This window comes from Talpa europaea (genome assembly GCF_964194135.1).
Source record: "Talpa europaea genome assembly, chromosome: 5".
NCBI lineage: Eukaryota > Metazoa > Chordata > Mammalia > Eulipotyphla > Talpidae > Talpa > Talpa europaea.
The window spans coordinates 113,844,262-113,859,572 of NC_140071.1; positions in this window are offsets into that span (position 1 = coordinate 113,844,262).

Genomic DNA, 15,311 nt, shown 5'->3' on the forward strand with positions numbered 1-15,311 from the left:
GAACTGGCAGAAAGTAATAGATTTAAGAGCTCGTTGAAAGATAAGATCTGCAAGATCTTGTGCGTATCTGAATATAAGGGTGAAGAAAAGGAAGGCATTTAGGATAATTTCTAGGTTTGGACTTGGGAGACTGAGTTGGATGCCATTTATTAGATCAGGAGATTTAGGAGGAGGATAGGTTTTGAAGGGAGAAGGGATTAAATGAGGTCACTTGGGTATATTAAGTTTGAATCTCCCATTGGGTAGCCTGTAAGAATTTGGTAAGAATATGGGGACTGTAAGAATATGGGGACTCAGGAGAACTAGTGTTTATGAATACTTCCAATTGCCAAGTATGAGGGTGCCATGAATATGTGTTCTCACCGAAAAACCTGAGAAGTAGATATTCCTCAGCTGATTTTATGCATGAAGAAACAGCGATTCATGGATGTTGAGTAATTTACCCAAGTTCATTAGCTAGAAAGGCCAGGATAAGAAGGTCCAGCCCAATTTTGTATTTTTGTACAATTCCATAATTCTGGAATTAATCAACAACTCTACATTAAGGATGCACATTTGAAAGTCATTAGGATAGAGACAAGAGCCATACCTTAGAGAGATTTCTATTTATGTGCGTTTGTCCTTTATGCAATAAGTTCCATGAAACCAAGATTCGTGTCACATTCTCCTTTGAGTACTTGAGTTGCAGTAGACAATGAATGGATGATCATAGGCAAACTTGAAAAGAGGGGAGAGTTGCTCTGCCCTGCCTGGTTCTTGCTTTCTATCGCTGTTATCATGCTCTGATACACCGTTTTCTTGACCACTCTCTTTTGCTCTAATTTAGTTTAGTAATGCATGAGAATATTTATTGAATTCCTACTATATGCCCTGCTTTTCTAGGCTTTGTTGTTCTTAAGGCTCTGGATTTGTTTCCGAGGGTTGTTATAACAAATTGCCATCAACATGGCTTAAATCAACAGAAACTCATTTTCCCACAGTTCTGGAGTTCTGGAGGTCAGTAATCTCAAATCAAGGTGTCATCAGGGTTGCTTTCTTCTGGAGACCAGAGGGAGATTTTTTTCACGTCTCTTTCTTCTGCCTGTTGCAATCTGTGGCATTCATTGGCTTATGAATCTGTCTACTCCAATCTCCAGCTCCATCTCCTCATGACTTTCCTTTTGTGTGTCTATATTAATCTAATCCCTCCTCTTTCCTTTTTTTTTTAAAAGAGATATATTTTTATTCATTTATGCACACAAGAACTGGGGGATAGGCCAAAGGTCTGGGCAGTGAGAGGATTCACCAGAGACAGAGTGGGGAACAGAATAGGTGGATATACTGAAATACACTGCTGCGGGGAGCAGCGGGTAAGACAGGAGAGGTCTGCTGTGCTATGTGGGTCAGCTCCCTGACCAGGGATTGAACTCATCCTGCAGTGGCTGATGATAGCTTGATAGTGCTGAGACATTAACCCCTGCACTGCCAGAGAGGCCCTCCTCCTTCCTTATAAGGACACTAGTCATTGTATTTAAAGCCCACCCTAAATCCAGCATGATCTTATCTTTAGATCTTAATTTTATTACATCTGCAAAGATCCTTATTCAAAATAAGGTCATATTCTGAGGTTCTGAGTGGACATATCTTTTGAGGGGCACATTTCAACGCACTATAAGTATTAACAACTATATAAGTTAGGAAGAACAATTGCATTTTCTCTTTTGCAAATGAGAAACTGAGGCACAGAAAAAAAGAGTAAGAACTACCCCCAGGTCCCTAGAAAGGACAGTAGAGTGTGGAACTCTTGTGGTCAGACTCCAGTGACCTTGCTCTAACCAGTTTGATCTCTTACTTCCACACAACAAATCTCAATTTTCTATTGGATTTAGCTAGAAATTTGCTCTCACCTTCTCTCAACCCCAAAAGTATATCCAAAGGATGAACTTCGATAGATGATGTCTTCCTTTTGTTGTCAAAATAGTTCAGGAGAGTATGTCCTTCCCAAATAGAAGGAAAGAGGAAGGTAGCAGGCCCTGGTAGGAAGGGAGAGGGACAGGGCAACCCCCTCTGTGGCTCTCCTTAATTTATTCCGGGAGACAGTCACTAATTTGGCCCACAAATTGTGGCAGCTCTCCTAGAACACGGTCAGCTTCAGATCACCTGTGTGAAGGCTGCAGGGCCGAGTTGGCTGAGAGGTGAGCTTGACTCCCTACAAATAAAACATGGGAAGCCATTCCTCTCTTCTACTCAAGGAAATCATGGCATCTCATGAATGACGTATTTTCTAGACCCAAGTCTTTCTCCCATCATGTTCCTGAGCACATGCTGGGTGGAGGGTCTGTGTGTAGAGTGTCACACATTCGCAAGCAGCTCCTGACTCCTTTCACATGCCCATCACACCAGAGGGCTGACAACCCTAGTGCCTGTCACCTGCACACAGGTACTGCAGCACCGAATCACACGAGACACCCTGGCTGTCCTCTCGTCACGCATTTCCCATCCTCAGCAGCTGGAAGCCAAAAGCAATTCCTCTTAGCATGTAAAGCTCATCTTTATATTAAATCTCAACATGTCCTGGGCATGAGCTCGGCAACAATTTGTAAAAGCTATTTGGAGTTGAGTAGATAATGCTAGGGGTATGGTGTGGAGAGAAAATTTAGGATTTTGTAGTTTATTCATATCATCTGGCCTTGGCTTGTGGATTACCCCGCCCCCTTATGAAAATTTTGGTTTAGGTTCATTCTGAGGATGACCAGTGTAATTATTTATGTTTCTGGTTTTGCAATTCTAGATTAAATGCCTATCTGAGAAAACTTTAAAACAGTACATGAGATAGTTTTGTAGAATGTTATCTTTTATTCAAGAAATAGAGATATCATTGCATGTGTGTACTTGTTTAGAGCTCCAAAATAGAAACAAAGGTAGAATAAACAAAAAAGCTAAGGAAAATGATACCCTCAGGGAGAGAGGAAATAAAATGGAGGAAAATGAGGTGGAACCCAGACTTCTCTGAATGTGCCTTATCACATGGTTTTGGTCTTGGAGCAAGGTAAATATTTCACTAAAAAAATAAATTATAAAGGAATTCCTCAAAAATTGAAAACAATCTCGACAAATGAATTTAACTCTATGTCAAGTTTGCGGCTAGCCACAGAGCACAGAATACTTCGAGCAGGGAGACTAACACTCCTATGTGACCAGGACTGTCCAGGCTTCAGTATGGATGTGGAACAAGATTTCAGTCCTGGGCAAACTAACATAGTTAATCATGCTAGGAAGTGATGATAAAACCCATTATTAAAGCGCCTCCCTGGTGGAGCAGTGGGTTGAGCACAGCGGGTTGAGCGCAGCACCGTGAGGCTATCTGCAGCCTCCGCAGCGCCAATTCGATTCCTGGCTGGCCAGGGAGATTCCCATATGGCGGGCAGACCTCTCCTGTCTTTCCCACTGCTCCCCTCAGCAGTATATTTCGGTCAGTCTGCCTATTCTGCTTCCCACTCTGTCTCTGGTGAATCCTTGTACCCTCCCGCAACTCTGGCCAGTACCCCAGCTCTTGTATAAATAAAAAGGTAAATCTTTAAAAAAAATACTATTATAGTATTGTCCATCCCGAGTTAGTTATATTCTCAGACAAATAAGAACTACAAAGAAATATTTAATTGCACTCAGTAGATTTACTGTTTAGTATCTTATTTGACTTAGTGTCTTGAGTACTGTCATTTTGAAGCCATTAGAGAAAACCTGAGTGTAAATTTAGGATATTAAGAGAAATAAATACTTATGTCAAAATTGTTGCAAGGTTTTCAGTATGTGGGGGAAAGGATGAAATCAAGAAATTACATAAACCTTGTAAATACAAGCATGAGCTCATGATGGGACACATATGTCCTAGCTCTGCCCACCAAAAGGCTGATATTAATAACAATCCAGGTGCAACAAACACCTCTACCTCTTAGGTTGCCACTTCTAAATATTAATTCCCTAATGGAGGGAATCAAAGCTCTTTAGATAAATGGCTGTTTTCAGATCTGGACAGGAAATGTCCAAGATGAACCTGCAATATCTTATTGTGCCCAAAGCAAGGAAGCAATCAAAGACTAATAAAATCATAACAAAACGACACTTGATTAATCCCGAAGGGGCTTACACTGGTCTGAGATGGGCAATTTGAGCATCAAAAGGAATAATAACTGCAATGAATTGAAAATGTTAAATGTATAAAATTATGAACTCATTAAAGCAAATAAACAATCAAAACCAAATTTCTTTGGACACACCCTAGGGCAACAAATCAGTACTTTAAAAATAAAGAATCAAAATCAAGCATATTTTTCTGCATTTCCTGTATAAAAGCTTCATTTCAAGGCAACCAAATAGATGATGAAGAGAAGTTCCCCTTTGTAGAAGAATTGCAGCTAATAAATTCAGAAGGAATAATTGAATCAGAAAATCATCATTTCGGGAATCGCTAATGAAATAATGGATCTAGGCAATAATCATCAAAGGGTGCCAAAGTCATTAAATAAAAAGCTAATGGTCAGGGAATCAGCATATATTTCACATACTGGATAAAATATTTGCAAAAAACATATGTAGCAAGGCACTGTTATCAAGAAAGTATAAGGTACTCTTAAAACTCAGCAATAAGAGAAAAAAACAACCAACTAAATAAACGGACAAAGAACCTCAAAGCTTCACCTCACTAAAGAATATTTACAGATGGCAAATAAGCATATGAAAAGAGGGTCTGCATTGTAGGTCATTTGGGAATTGCAAATTAAAACAACAATAAGATACCAGCATATACCTATCAGAAAGGCCCAAATTCAAGACACTGACAACACCAACTCCTGATAAGGATGTGGAGCAATAAGAATTCTCATTCCTTGCTGGTGGGAATGCTGAATGGCACAGCCAATTCAGAAGAATTTGACCATTTCTTTCAAAATTAAACATGCTTTACTATATGATTTAGTAGTTATGCTCCTTGATGTTTATCCAAACGAGCCGAAAAATTATGTCTATGCAAAGGCCTGCATGTGGATATTTATTGCAGGTTTATTCATAATAGCCAAAATTGGAAGCAACCAAGGTGTCCTTCAGTAGATGAACAGACACATAAACTTTGGTATGTGCAAGCAGTGGAAGATTATGTAGCATAAAAAGAAATAAGCTATTAAGTCATGAAAATAAATGGAGGCAACTTAAATACACATTACTGAGTGAAAGAAGTCAATCACACTGGGTGATTCCATGTATATGGCAATTCTAGAAACGGGTCTGTGATTGTTAGGAGTTGGGGGTTGGGAGAGGGATGAATAGGCAGAGCACAGAGAATTTTAGGGCAATGAAGCCAATCGGTAAGATACTAGGAGGGTGGATACCTGTCATTATACATTTGTCCAGAATGTACAACACCAAGAGTGAACCCTAATATAAACTATGGACTCTGGATGATTATGATATATCAGTGTTCATGATTGTAACAAATTTGTCACCTGTGGGAGATGTTGATACTGGGGAGAGGATTTGTGCACATGTGGGGCCAGAAACTGTATGGGATATCTCTGTACCTTAGGTTCAATTTTACTGTGAATGTAAAACTCCTCTAAAAATGCGTATTTAAAAAAACAAGTTAACGAGGAACTTTTAATTGCGTGGATTGGCTAATAGCACCTGAACCCACTGATCTAATAAATCTTTAAAAAAAACAAAAAAAGAAACAATCGCAGACAGAGAAGTCAGAAGCACAGTATTAAGACTTTTTGTCTCCTTAATAACTTACCCACATGACACCCCATCACTCCAAAACACGTTAGTGTCTATTTCCTACAAACAAGTGCACAGTTCTCTTGAGTTACAATATAGTCATCTAAATCAGGAAATTCTCAGTGACATAGCCCTGTCAAGAACTGAAAAGATTCTGAGTTTTCACTCTACCTGCAAGCCCACAAGTTAGCCTATCTTGCTGGCAGGAGCCATGAGACTCCTGGTGTGAACATATTTGTGTCAGCACCTCTTGCTTTCAGGTCGCATGGAGGCTATGTGGACAGACTGGCCATTGCAAGCACATGTAATGGGGTTATACTCAGGAGAGGAACCCTGAGCTTGGGGAACTCAAATAATTTATAATGGGTGGTAAGCATACCCAACTTTTACTTGGGAGGGAGACACTATCTCTGCCTTCCTAGACTGTTTGCTACATAAACCTACTTGAAAAGCTAGTCTGTAATAAATGGCATTGGGTACCCCTGCTTACAAGCTATATATAAATGTGTGACCCATGGGTCATTGTCTCCCAACGCTGTAGGATAGGCGACAGCTTTAATTTCAGTCTTCTGAAGGAAGTCATGTCTAATGAAAGCCATAAAGGTTAACTAGCAGACTTCAACCAGAAGGGCATGTGGGGGTGGGCGGTAAAGGAAGAGAATGTGCCAGGCAGAGGGAACAGCATGGATAAAGAAAAGCCCAGCAGTCCTTGAGTGCCCAGGAAATACTGAGAGGTAAGTGGAGCAGGAGCATAGGGAATAGAAGACTGGAGAGAAGAAGGGGGCTTCAGCCCAGGTCAGAGAAGCAGGCTGATCTCCAGGGGACTTCTAAGCCCTGAGATGCTGAGATGCCGTTGGAACTTGATCCTAGTCCTAAAACGTTTAAGCTGGGGAGTGGCATGATCAAATGTGTGCCTTTATAAAGGCCACTTGGGCTGCAGCTGCAAGCAGACTGGATTCAGCCCAAGGTTCATTTTTTCCACTTGGTTTCCTGCAATCAGGTTCAGGGAGAAGGGGATGTATTGAAATTCTGCCACTTGGTAGTTGGGGCTGTCCTTGAAGATGAACAGATCTGGGGCCAATGTCACTGCCCCTCCCCAGTCCCGCCCCCCAGCATTTTGATCCAGGTGCCCAAGGTTCTGATGAATGGAAAAGGCAGTGTGAAGAGGGAAGGGGAAATGATGACTCCTTTTTACTCCAGGTCATTTCACTGAAGATCAAGTTTCCAAATGAGACAGACTTTCAAATAAATTTGATTTGTTTATCCATTTACCTGTATCTTTTAATTGTTCATAATGCGCACATTAGTTGGGTTTTGGATAGAATTATTTTTAGCAGATTTAAAAGATTGTCTTGAAATATTAGATGGTGAGTTTGAAGTTTTATTTTGCTTTAGTTTTAAGTTAGTTTAGTTTAGCTGTAACTCTGTGTTCAGTATATTCCAGATTTTTTTATATTTTGAGTTAATGATTTTGGTGTAGGACAATTTCATTGATATTTCAAATCAGACTGCATGTATTTTAGACGACAGAGGTTTTAAGAATGGTAAAGCAGGTTTTTCTCTTTCATACATTTTATTCCTCACCTTTTGTATGTCTCTTAATTCACAGATTTGTAAATCAGCTAGTTCAAATAAATATTTAGTCTGTATTTCAAACACTTGAGAAGGGATTAGTGTCTGAAATTCGAGTCCTACAGAAAATCGAAATTCGGTTAAGCTGGATTGACAAATCTGTTGCAAAAAAGTTTGGGTGAACCAGCTGCGGCGATTCTAAAACTAAACCTAATCTACAACTCTAACAGCAAGCAGACAATCTTTATGGCCATTTGAAACTATTTCACATAATTTGCTACTAAATCTGAAATATTCATTATATTTTCTATTTTGATCCTTACAGTATAGAAAATTGAGCTGATCATTATCCTTCATAAAATATTGAAATCTTTGACCCATACAAACTCTCTCTCTTGTTTTATTTTATTTTATATGTTCTCTCTTCCTCCCCAAGCTCCACTTCGGTTCCCAACCTGCGTTGGGGATTTACTGTTATGTGTTAGTACCATTTCCTTAAAATGCATGTACCCTCAGTAGTATTTTGTATATTTGTTTTGAATTTACACACATACTAGGGTACTATAATCTCCTCTGTTTCTTCCTCTATGTGTTTTGTTTTTTTCTAAACAGGTCTTGGCAGCTGCTTCCCACCTTGCCAGTGACCCTGCCACTTCTTCTGGGGCTTCATTAGAAAGTCTGGGCAGTTAACCTGAACCCTGGCCCATCTTCTCCCCAGACTATGGCCCACCAAGTCCTGCCCCCACACTATCAACAGCTGTTTCTCACACTATATATATTTTAAGATCTGCCCAGGTTGATGTTTGCACATTTAGTTCATTGCATCTACCTGCTGCTTAGTATTCCACAGGGTGTATCCAGTTCATTTTATTCTTTCTACACTGGCTATGTATCTCTAGGTTTATTCCAGCTCTCCTATCTCATAAACAATTTTCTGGTATTTCTCCTCATATATGAGCCCTGACAGAGGGATGAGACAATTTTTATGGGGTACATGCCCAGAGGTAGATTGCTGTGCCACTGGGCACTCGCACATGCAAAGCCACCGTGGACTGCCAGCTTACTTTCCTGCAAAGCTTACCAGCTCACATCACCACCAGAAGCAGGACTGGCATTAGAATCAGAGCAGTGAGGCAAAAATCAAGGTAGCGCCCCCAAATTTAGTCATTAAAATATGTTAATGCATACCTTGAAAAACCAAAATATGAAAATTCACACATAAACAAAGTATCAAAAGGGTAAAAGTAAAGACAATATGAAACTCTACAAAAGCATGATTTTAGAGCCTCCTTCGAAAATGAGGTATTTAGTCCTCCATCTCCTGGGAACAGTGCTGGAATACAGTCCTCAGTACTTAGCCCTCTTCCAGAATGTTCTCACCTGGAAAACCCACCAGTGATCAACTTGTGGTGGTATAAATGACTAGTTCTCTTCCCCCATGTTGAGTCAACTCTGAGAGGTCACCCCAGCTTCAGTGTCCCCTGTGCGACTGGCTGAGAGTTTCTTTGAAACAGCGATGCAGCTCATGTCTCCTATTTCCTATCCACACTCTTCCACAGAGTTTGGTCCCAGCAGTGCTTCCTAATAAATGTCTTTCATGTTAAACTTAAGCTGAGAGTCTGTTGTCGGAAAATTCCAATTTGTGTGGCTTGGGAATATTTGCTGTTACCTTCCCATGTAGTATTTGCCACCCTGATGCAGGGAAAGTAAAATCTAGGTTTTAAATGTCTGCACTGCCTTGAATATTAGTAAATTTGAGCATCTCTTTATACCCTTTTTAGTCATTAGATCTTTCCCTTCTGAAAATTGCCTGTCCACGTCCTTTGCTCATTTGACTTCTGATGTTGTAAACTTTATATAATATAGAATTGGCAATGAATAGATGATTTGGCCAACTGTTCATTCAGTGATTACATTTTAGCAATTTGACTTTGAGCAATTAGCTTTCAGTGGATTCCACAAAAATGTTTTGTTTAATTGAAAAATTGGATGAATTAAGTAAAGGTTTTTTTGCTAACTGAACTGCATCTGCTAAGGACTTCTGTACTCCTTACCCACATTCATGGAGAATTTTCCATGAGTTCTGTAGAATCCAATGATAGCAAAATATACAGAGCAGACTCCTGCCACTTAAAATCAAACCCCCTAAGTTCTTCTTCCTCTGCTCTTTTCTGCTTATATCTGATCACTATGCTTCTCTCTGCTAGACACCCTTAATTTATTTATTTTTCCATTGTCAAATTGTTATAGAGCAACCCCGATATTAAACGGGTTCCTGGCTGTGGGTCCTCACCCGCGCGCTTTAAAGGGACTTATGAATACTCTACTACAGACACACGCAAAAGGGTTAATAAAAGGTTTATTTACAAGAGAAAAAGAAATAAGGAAAATGTACAACTCAGGGAGAAAATAGGGAAATAAAGTCTTTAATGCGTCCTACCCGATCCGACGACCTGGAAACCCAAAGTCACCCTCAGAGCTGGCCGGACGCTCCGAGCTGGCTGAGAGCCCAAAAAATGGAGAGCCCCCAAAGCCCACGTGTCTGCCTTTTGTATCCACCTGGCTGCTTAACCCCACCCTCAGGTCCCAGCCACCTTCCCTTTGGTGGTGATGGGATTTGGAGTTCCCAGTGTCTTTGGCTTTGACCTGGGGTGGGGGTGGAGTCCACAAAGCCTATATGGAATTTGCTTTGGGACATCCTTTTTCCCCTAACAAAATGATCTTTTATTGGGATTTTGCTTTGTAACTCTGAACTGGCCACTGTGGTGGCACTCCACCACTCCACTCCACCACACCACTGTTGATTTAATGTATGATGTGGTGAGGGTGGCAGCCATCAACATTGCAGCCCAGGGACTGAACGATGCGAAGTCTCTTTAATGGAGCCAGAGGGTTCTCCAACTAATGATCAGTGCTGCATCTGTCCAGCGATTCTGACAACCTCATCAAAAGTGGTATTTCCACACTGCTTAGTGTTTTTCTGCTTCTTTGGGGTCTCTTGGTAATTCCTTGAGGGCTTTGGTGGTGAGGGCAAAGGCTGAAGGTACCACCTCAATCTGTGTCTTTCTGTTCTAAATGGTCAGTTTCATCGTAATCTTCAGACCCCTCCAATTACTTGTTGACTTGGCATGTCATCGCCCCCTTTTTTGGGAGACAGACCCAAGGGCTCAATCTTTGGGATTGGAGCAGACATGGTACCGACTTCCCACCAGTACAACTCAGGTTTATGAATGACTTTGTTGGGGTTGAACTTAGGCGACATGGTGGAGGCGGCCATGTCCAACGAACCCGGATTCGGAACCATCCAAGAAAGCTGCACCTTGGCCTCCTACAATCTGAAATCTGAAAGTCTGTATTCCTTAGTAATCTCCTTGCGCACTGCTGTAGCAAAGATACCCTGTGTCACGTGACCTTGGCTAGGCCTTTTACTGCCTCTTCCCGCTGGCACAGACTTTTTCTGTCTTGTTAGACAGTCAAGAAGTAAAGAAGTAGGGCCTCCCTGGTGGCGCAGCGGTTGAGCGCTGGGTTGCGAAGTCTCTGCCGCGCCAGTTCAATCCCCAGCTGCTCCCCAGCCACTGGAGGAGGGTCCCACATGGCGCGCAGACCTCTCCTGCCGCCCGCTGCTCCCCTCAGCAGTGTACTTCGGTCCTTCTGCCTGCTCTGCTCCCCGCTCTGGCTCTGGTGAATTTCTCACCCTCCCGCGCTTCTGACTGTACCCAGTGCTTGTATAAATAAATAAACAAACAAACAAACAAATAAATAAATCTTTAAAAAAAAAAGAAGTAAATTTACTTTAAAAGATCTTGGCAGATACAGTTTGATGTCTTGGACACACTGAGTTAAACTATATGCAATTATACCTAAGTCTACAGATATTTTCCCTAGAAATACACAGTCCAGGCAAGATTGGCAAGTATTTTAATTTAGAATTCCATATTCTAAATGTGGAACTCTAAAAGAAATATAAGTAACATTGAATATTAAGTTTGTTGACAGCCATGTTAAAAAAGTTAAGAAAAAGGTGAAATTAATGTTCATAATAATATTTCATTTAGCCAATATATTGGTATATACATATTATTTCAACAGGTGACTAATACAAAATTATTAATGTTAGATTTTACTTTTTTTTTTGGCTTGTTTTGCACTGGGCCTTCCTATTTTGGTGTATATCTTGCAATCAGAGAGAATCTCAGTTTGGCTTAGTTAAAGCACTTCGTAACCACATGTGGCTAGTGTCTACCATAATGGATAGTGCATTTCTAGAGAGTTTTCTGCAAGTGCTCTTTGTAGCTACATCCTGATCAATGCTTGAGGTCATGCAAATTAGCATAATGAATGTTTGACTTTTTTTTTCCATTGGTGAAGTTGATGGCTTCTTAAATAACAAGCTAATGATTTGAGTGGGTGAAATTAAAGGTATTAAAGAAATGTGGATTGGCTAACATATTTCAGAGACATTTTTCATTTGTAGCATGCAGGGAGTACAAGAATGGGAAGGCCTAGAGCTTGCCCTTGCAGGAATGGCATTGGAAGTTGAATTCATCAATTCATCCTGTGTCCAGACATGGGTTTAGGAGGATTCAAGTTTGCCTGAATCCAAGCCGAAGACTAACAGAATCCTGCCTCTGGAATGTGGTTCTTTCTAGCTGAACTGAAACTCTTCTGCAAGGTAGTCCAAGTACACAAAGCAGCCAGAAATCCAGAGAGCCACTGCCACTTCATTTAAATGACACACAGGAACTGCTTTGTGCTTCCTTGTTAATGAATATTTCCTTAATAAGTGTTGTATGCTTGGCAGATTTGTTTTCCTTCGACTTGCTTTCATTCAAAGTAGTAAGACGAAGGGTGTTGGCAACTCTTCAAACTTCTTCAACAGCCATTATTTAGCAAATTGAATTTAAGAGTTATATATGACAATAGGCTTGGCTGGTTCGCAGCACCCATCCCCCAACCCCCCCACCCCTCACAATGAACCTCTTCTCTGTCATGAATTCTCAGCTGAATTCTCAACCTCCTCCCCAGGCAACATTCAACCTCCTCCCCCCTGTGTCCTATTGCACCTTTTCAAAAGTTCTCAGGATTGCAACTATTTTTATGTACGTATGCATATTACATTGTAATTATTCTTATGTATGTGTCCCTTGCTGGAATGTTAAGAAGGCAGAGGTCCTAGCTTTTAATCTTTGTATAACTAGCAAACTCAAATCAACACTTTGATTCTCAATATGCATTTAGCAATAACTTGCAGATGAGTGAACTAATGAGCCACAGAATATATTCCATTTAATGCCAAGGAAATGTTCAACATGGAATGGAGACATGAGCTGTGTCCTGCCTCAGTGCCTGGTAATGGGAGGAAGGCAATCAACAGACTACAGGGGAATCAGAGATGGCCCGAAGTGACAAAATATGGCTGAAGTTGGTAGTAGTTTTCTTTATTTTTCCATTAAGGAGATTGGTAGCTTTTTTACTTTTTGTCTTTTAATCCATCATCTAACTTCATTTAGCTAATTCAATCTTTTCCATCTTTGGGTTGACTAACTGTGGATCTCAGCTGTGATGTCTTTATTAGCTTGGTAATGACTTTATTGGGTTTAGGGGAAATTAATTGCTTGTTAATGTTCACAAGTTTGACAAACAGATGCAAAATATTCCCCTTCATTCAAAATTTGCTCTAAAAATTAATTGTATTACCTCTTTTGGCTTTGGGGCTTATATGTTTTCACATCAAAAGGTACACTTCATTTTAAGTTAAATGATTTTTATAACCTTCCCTGAAAATTTAAGAAAGGCACTTGCTCTTCTAATCTAGGTTATTATATCTGTGGATTTGAATTAGCTTTTCCTTTTGGTTGTTTTGGTTCCATTTTGCTGTCTCAGTGTCTTCCGTACCTACTGAGTATGTTGTGATGTTTGTGCTTTTGAGCTTTTAATTCTCTCCAGAGTCCCAGCTCCAAATCCAGACCCTTAAAAATGTTGTCACAGGCTTCAGCCTTCAGGATAGTGCACATTCTGCGGCTTTTTAAAGGTTCTCCTTTTTTTTTTTTTTAAACACTGATGTCTACATTCCCCTGAAGGAAGAAGATATTTCTCTTGTTTTCACTCATTCTTTTTACTTTAGTTGCTCACTCTGATTCAAGAAGGAAAGAACTGCAACTTCTAGTTCCAGAAAAAGAACAGAGCAAAGACAAGACAGTCTCTCAGGAGGCTACTGAAAGGATTAGCCTCAAACCTGGAAGCTTCTGATCTGCAATGGAAGCCCTGTGGCAAGGCGTGCCCTTCCCATTATGATGCTTTGGCCAGTCTTGTGAGTAAGGAGCACATGACTCCTTGAAAAGTATAGCTCAGGAAACTTTTATGAAATTGCTCTAATGTTTAGAGCCAGGAAGCTACAAAGCATAAAGAGAGAGAGGACTAGCAAACTGCACATAATCATGTTTATTCAATGAGGAGAAAAATGTGAGTGACAACCTTAATGATTCATCTTATTCATCATGTTCTCTACATTGATTGGAATATAAAATATAGAGTAGCTGGGTCGTGTTCATTGGTTGGAAGGCTGGGCTTCCACAGATCTTAGAATTTTACTCTTAGTGATGACAGAGTCACAGACTTTCCATGCTGGGTGGCTGCTAGTCATTTACACCAAGAGCCATCAAACTGGATTCTCAGGGAGGGACATACTTCAACTCCACAAATGTTGGATTCAAATTTCACTTTTATAATGTTAATAAACGGGGCCTCCCTGGTGGCGCAGCAATTGAGTGCTGGGTTGTGAAGCTGCCCGCAGCCTCTGCAGCGCCAGTTCAATCCCCGGCCGCTGGGCGAGGGTCCCACATGGCGCGCAGACCTCTCCTGCCGCCCACTGCTCCCCTCAGCAGTTTACTTCCTCAGTCTGCCTGCTCTGCTGTCCCCTCTGGCTCTGGTGAATTCTCTCATCCTCCTGCGCTTCTGACTGTACCCAGTGCTTATATAAATAAATAAATAAATAAATCTTTAAATAAATAAAATGTTAATAAACAGGGGCCTCCCTGGTGGCGCAAGGTGTTAAAGCACCGCACTATGAAGCAATCCGCAGCCTCTACAGCATGAGTTTGATCCCCCGCTGGCCAGGGAGCAACCCACATAGTGAGGCAGACCTCTCCTTGTCACCCGCTGCTCCCCTCAGCAGTGTATTTCAGTCAGTCTGCCTGTTCTGTTCCCCACTCTGTCTCTGGTGAATCCTCTCACCGCCCCCTTCCCTGCATCTCTGGCCTGTACCCCGGTTCTTGTATGCATAAATAAATAAATCTTAAAAAAAAGTTAATAAACACTTAAAACCCTCAGCCTTTTGAAAATTATACATATAGCAACTGTGCAATGTGCCAAATTTAACATGTTAGAGACCACCATAATAATGTGTGTTGAAGGGTAACACTATAATCAGAACTGCAGACTAAGAATGGGTACCATTTATTACATACTTATTATGCACTAGGAATAATACCAATTAATTTTTGACTATTTTTGATTAATTAATCATAAATCATTTACTAATATTGTGTCCTCCACCATGCTTTTATGCTGATTACATGAGAAGATGCATATAAACTATTGAGTTTAGTATTTGGCACATAGTAAGCATTCGCTATGGATTACCCATTATTAATTCTCACAAACATTCCTATGCAGGTACCATTATCTGTAATTTACTTTATAGTATTTCAGTGTAGAGTGTTTTAACTTTAATCTCTGTCCTGGGGGCTTTCGTTAACACTTTAAGTTCCCTAAATGAAAATATACAATCCAGGCGGCTAGCCAGCATTTTGAAGGATCCACTACAAACTCAAACTCCACTGCCATTACTTTGGGTCAACATCAGGTCAGCATAATGGATAGAAATGACATTTCATTGGAGAAATGGTTTCAAGAATGAGTGAGTTGACAAGAAATATAGGATAGGCCAATATGTCTTTGAATGAACAGGAAATAAGAGCCTAAGTATTCTG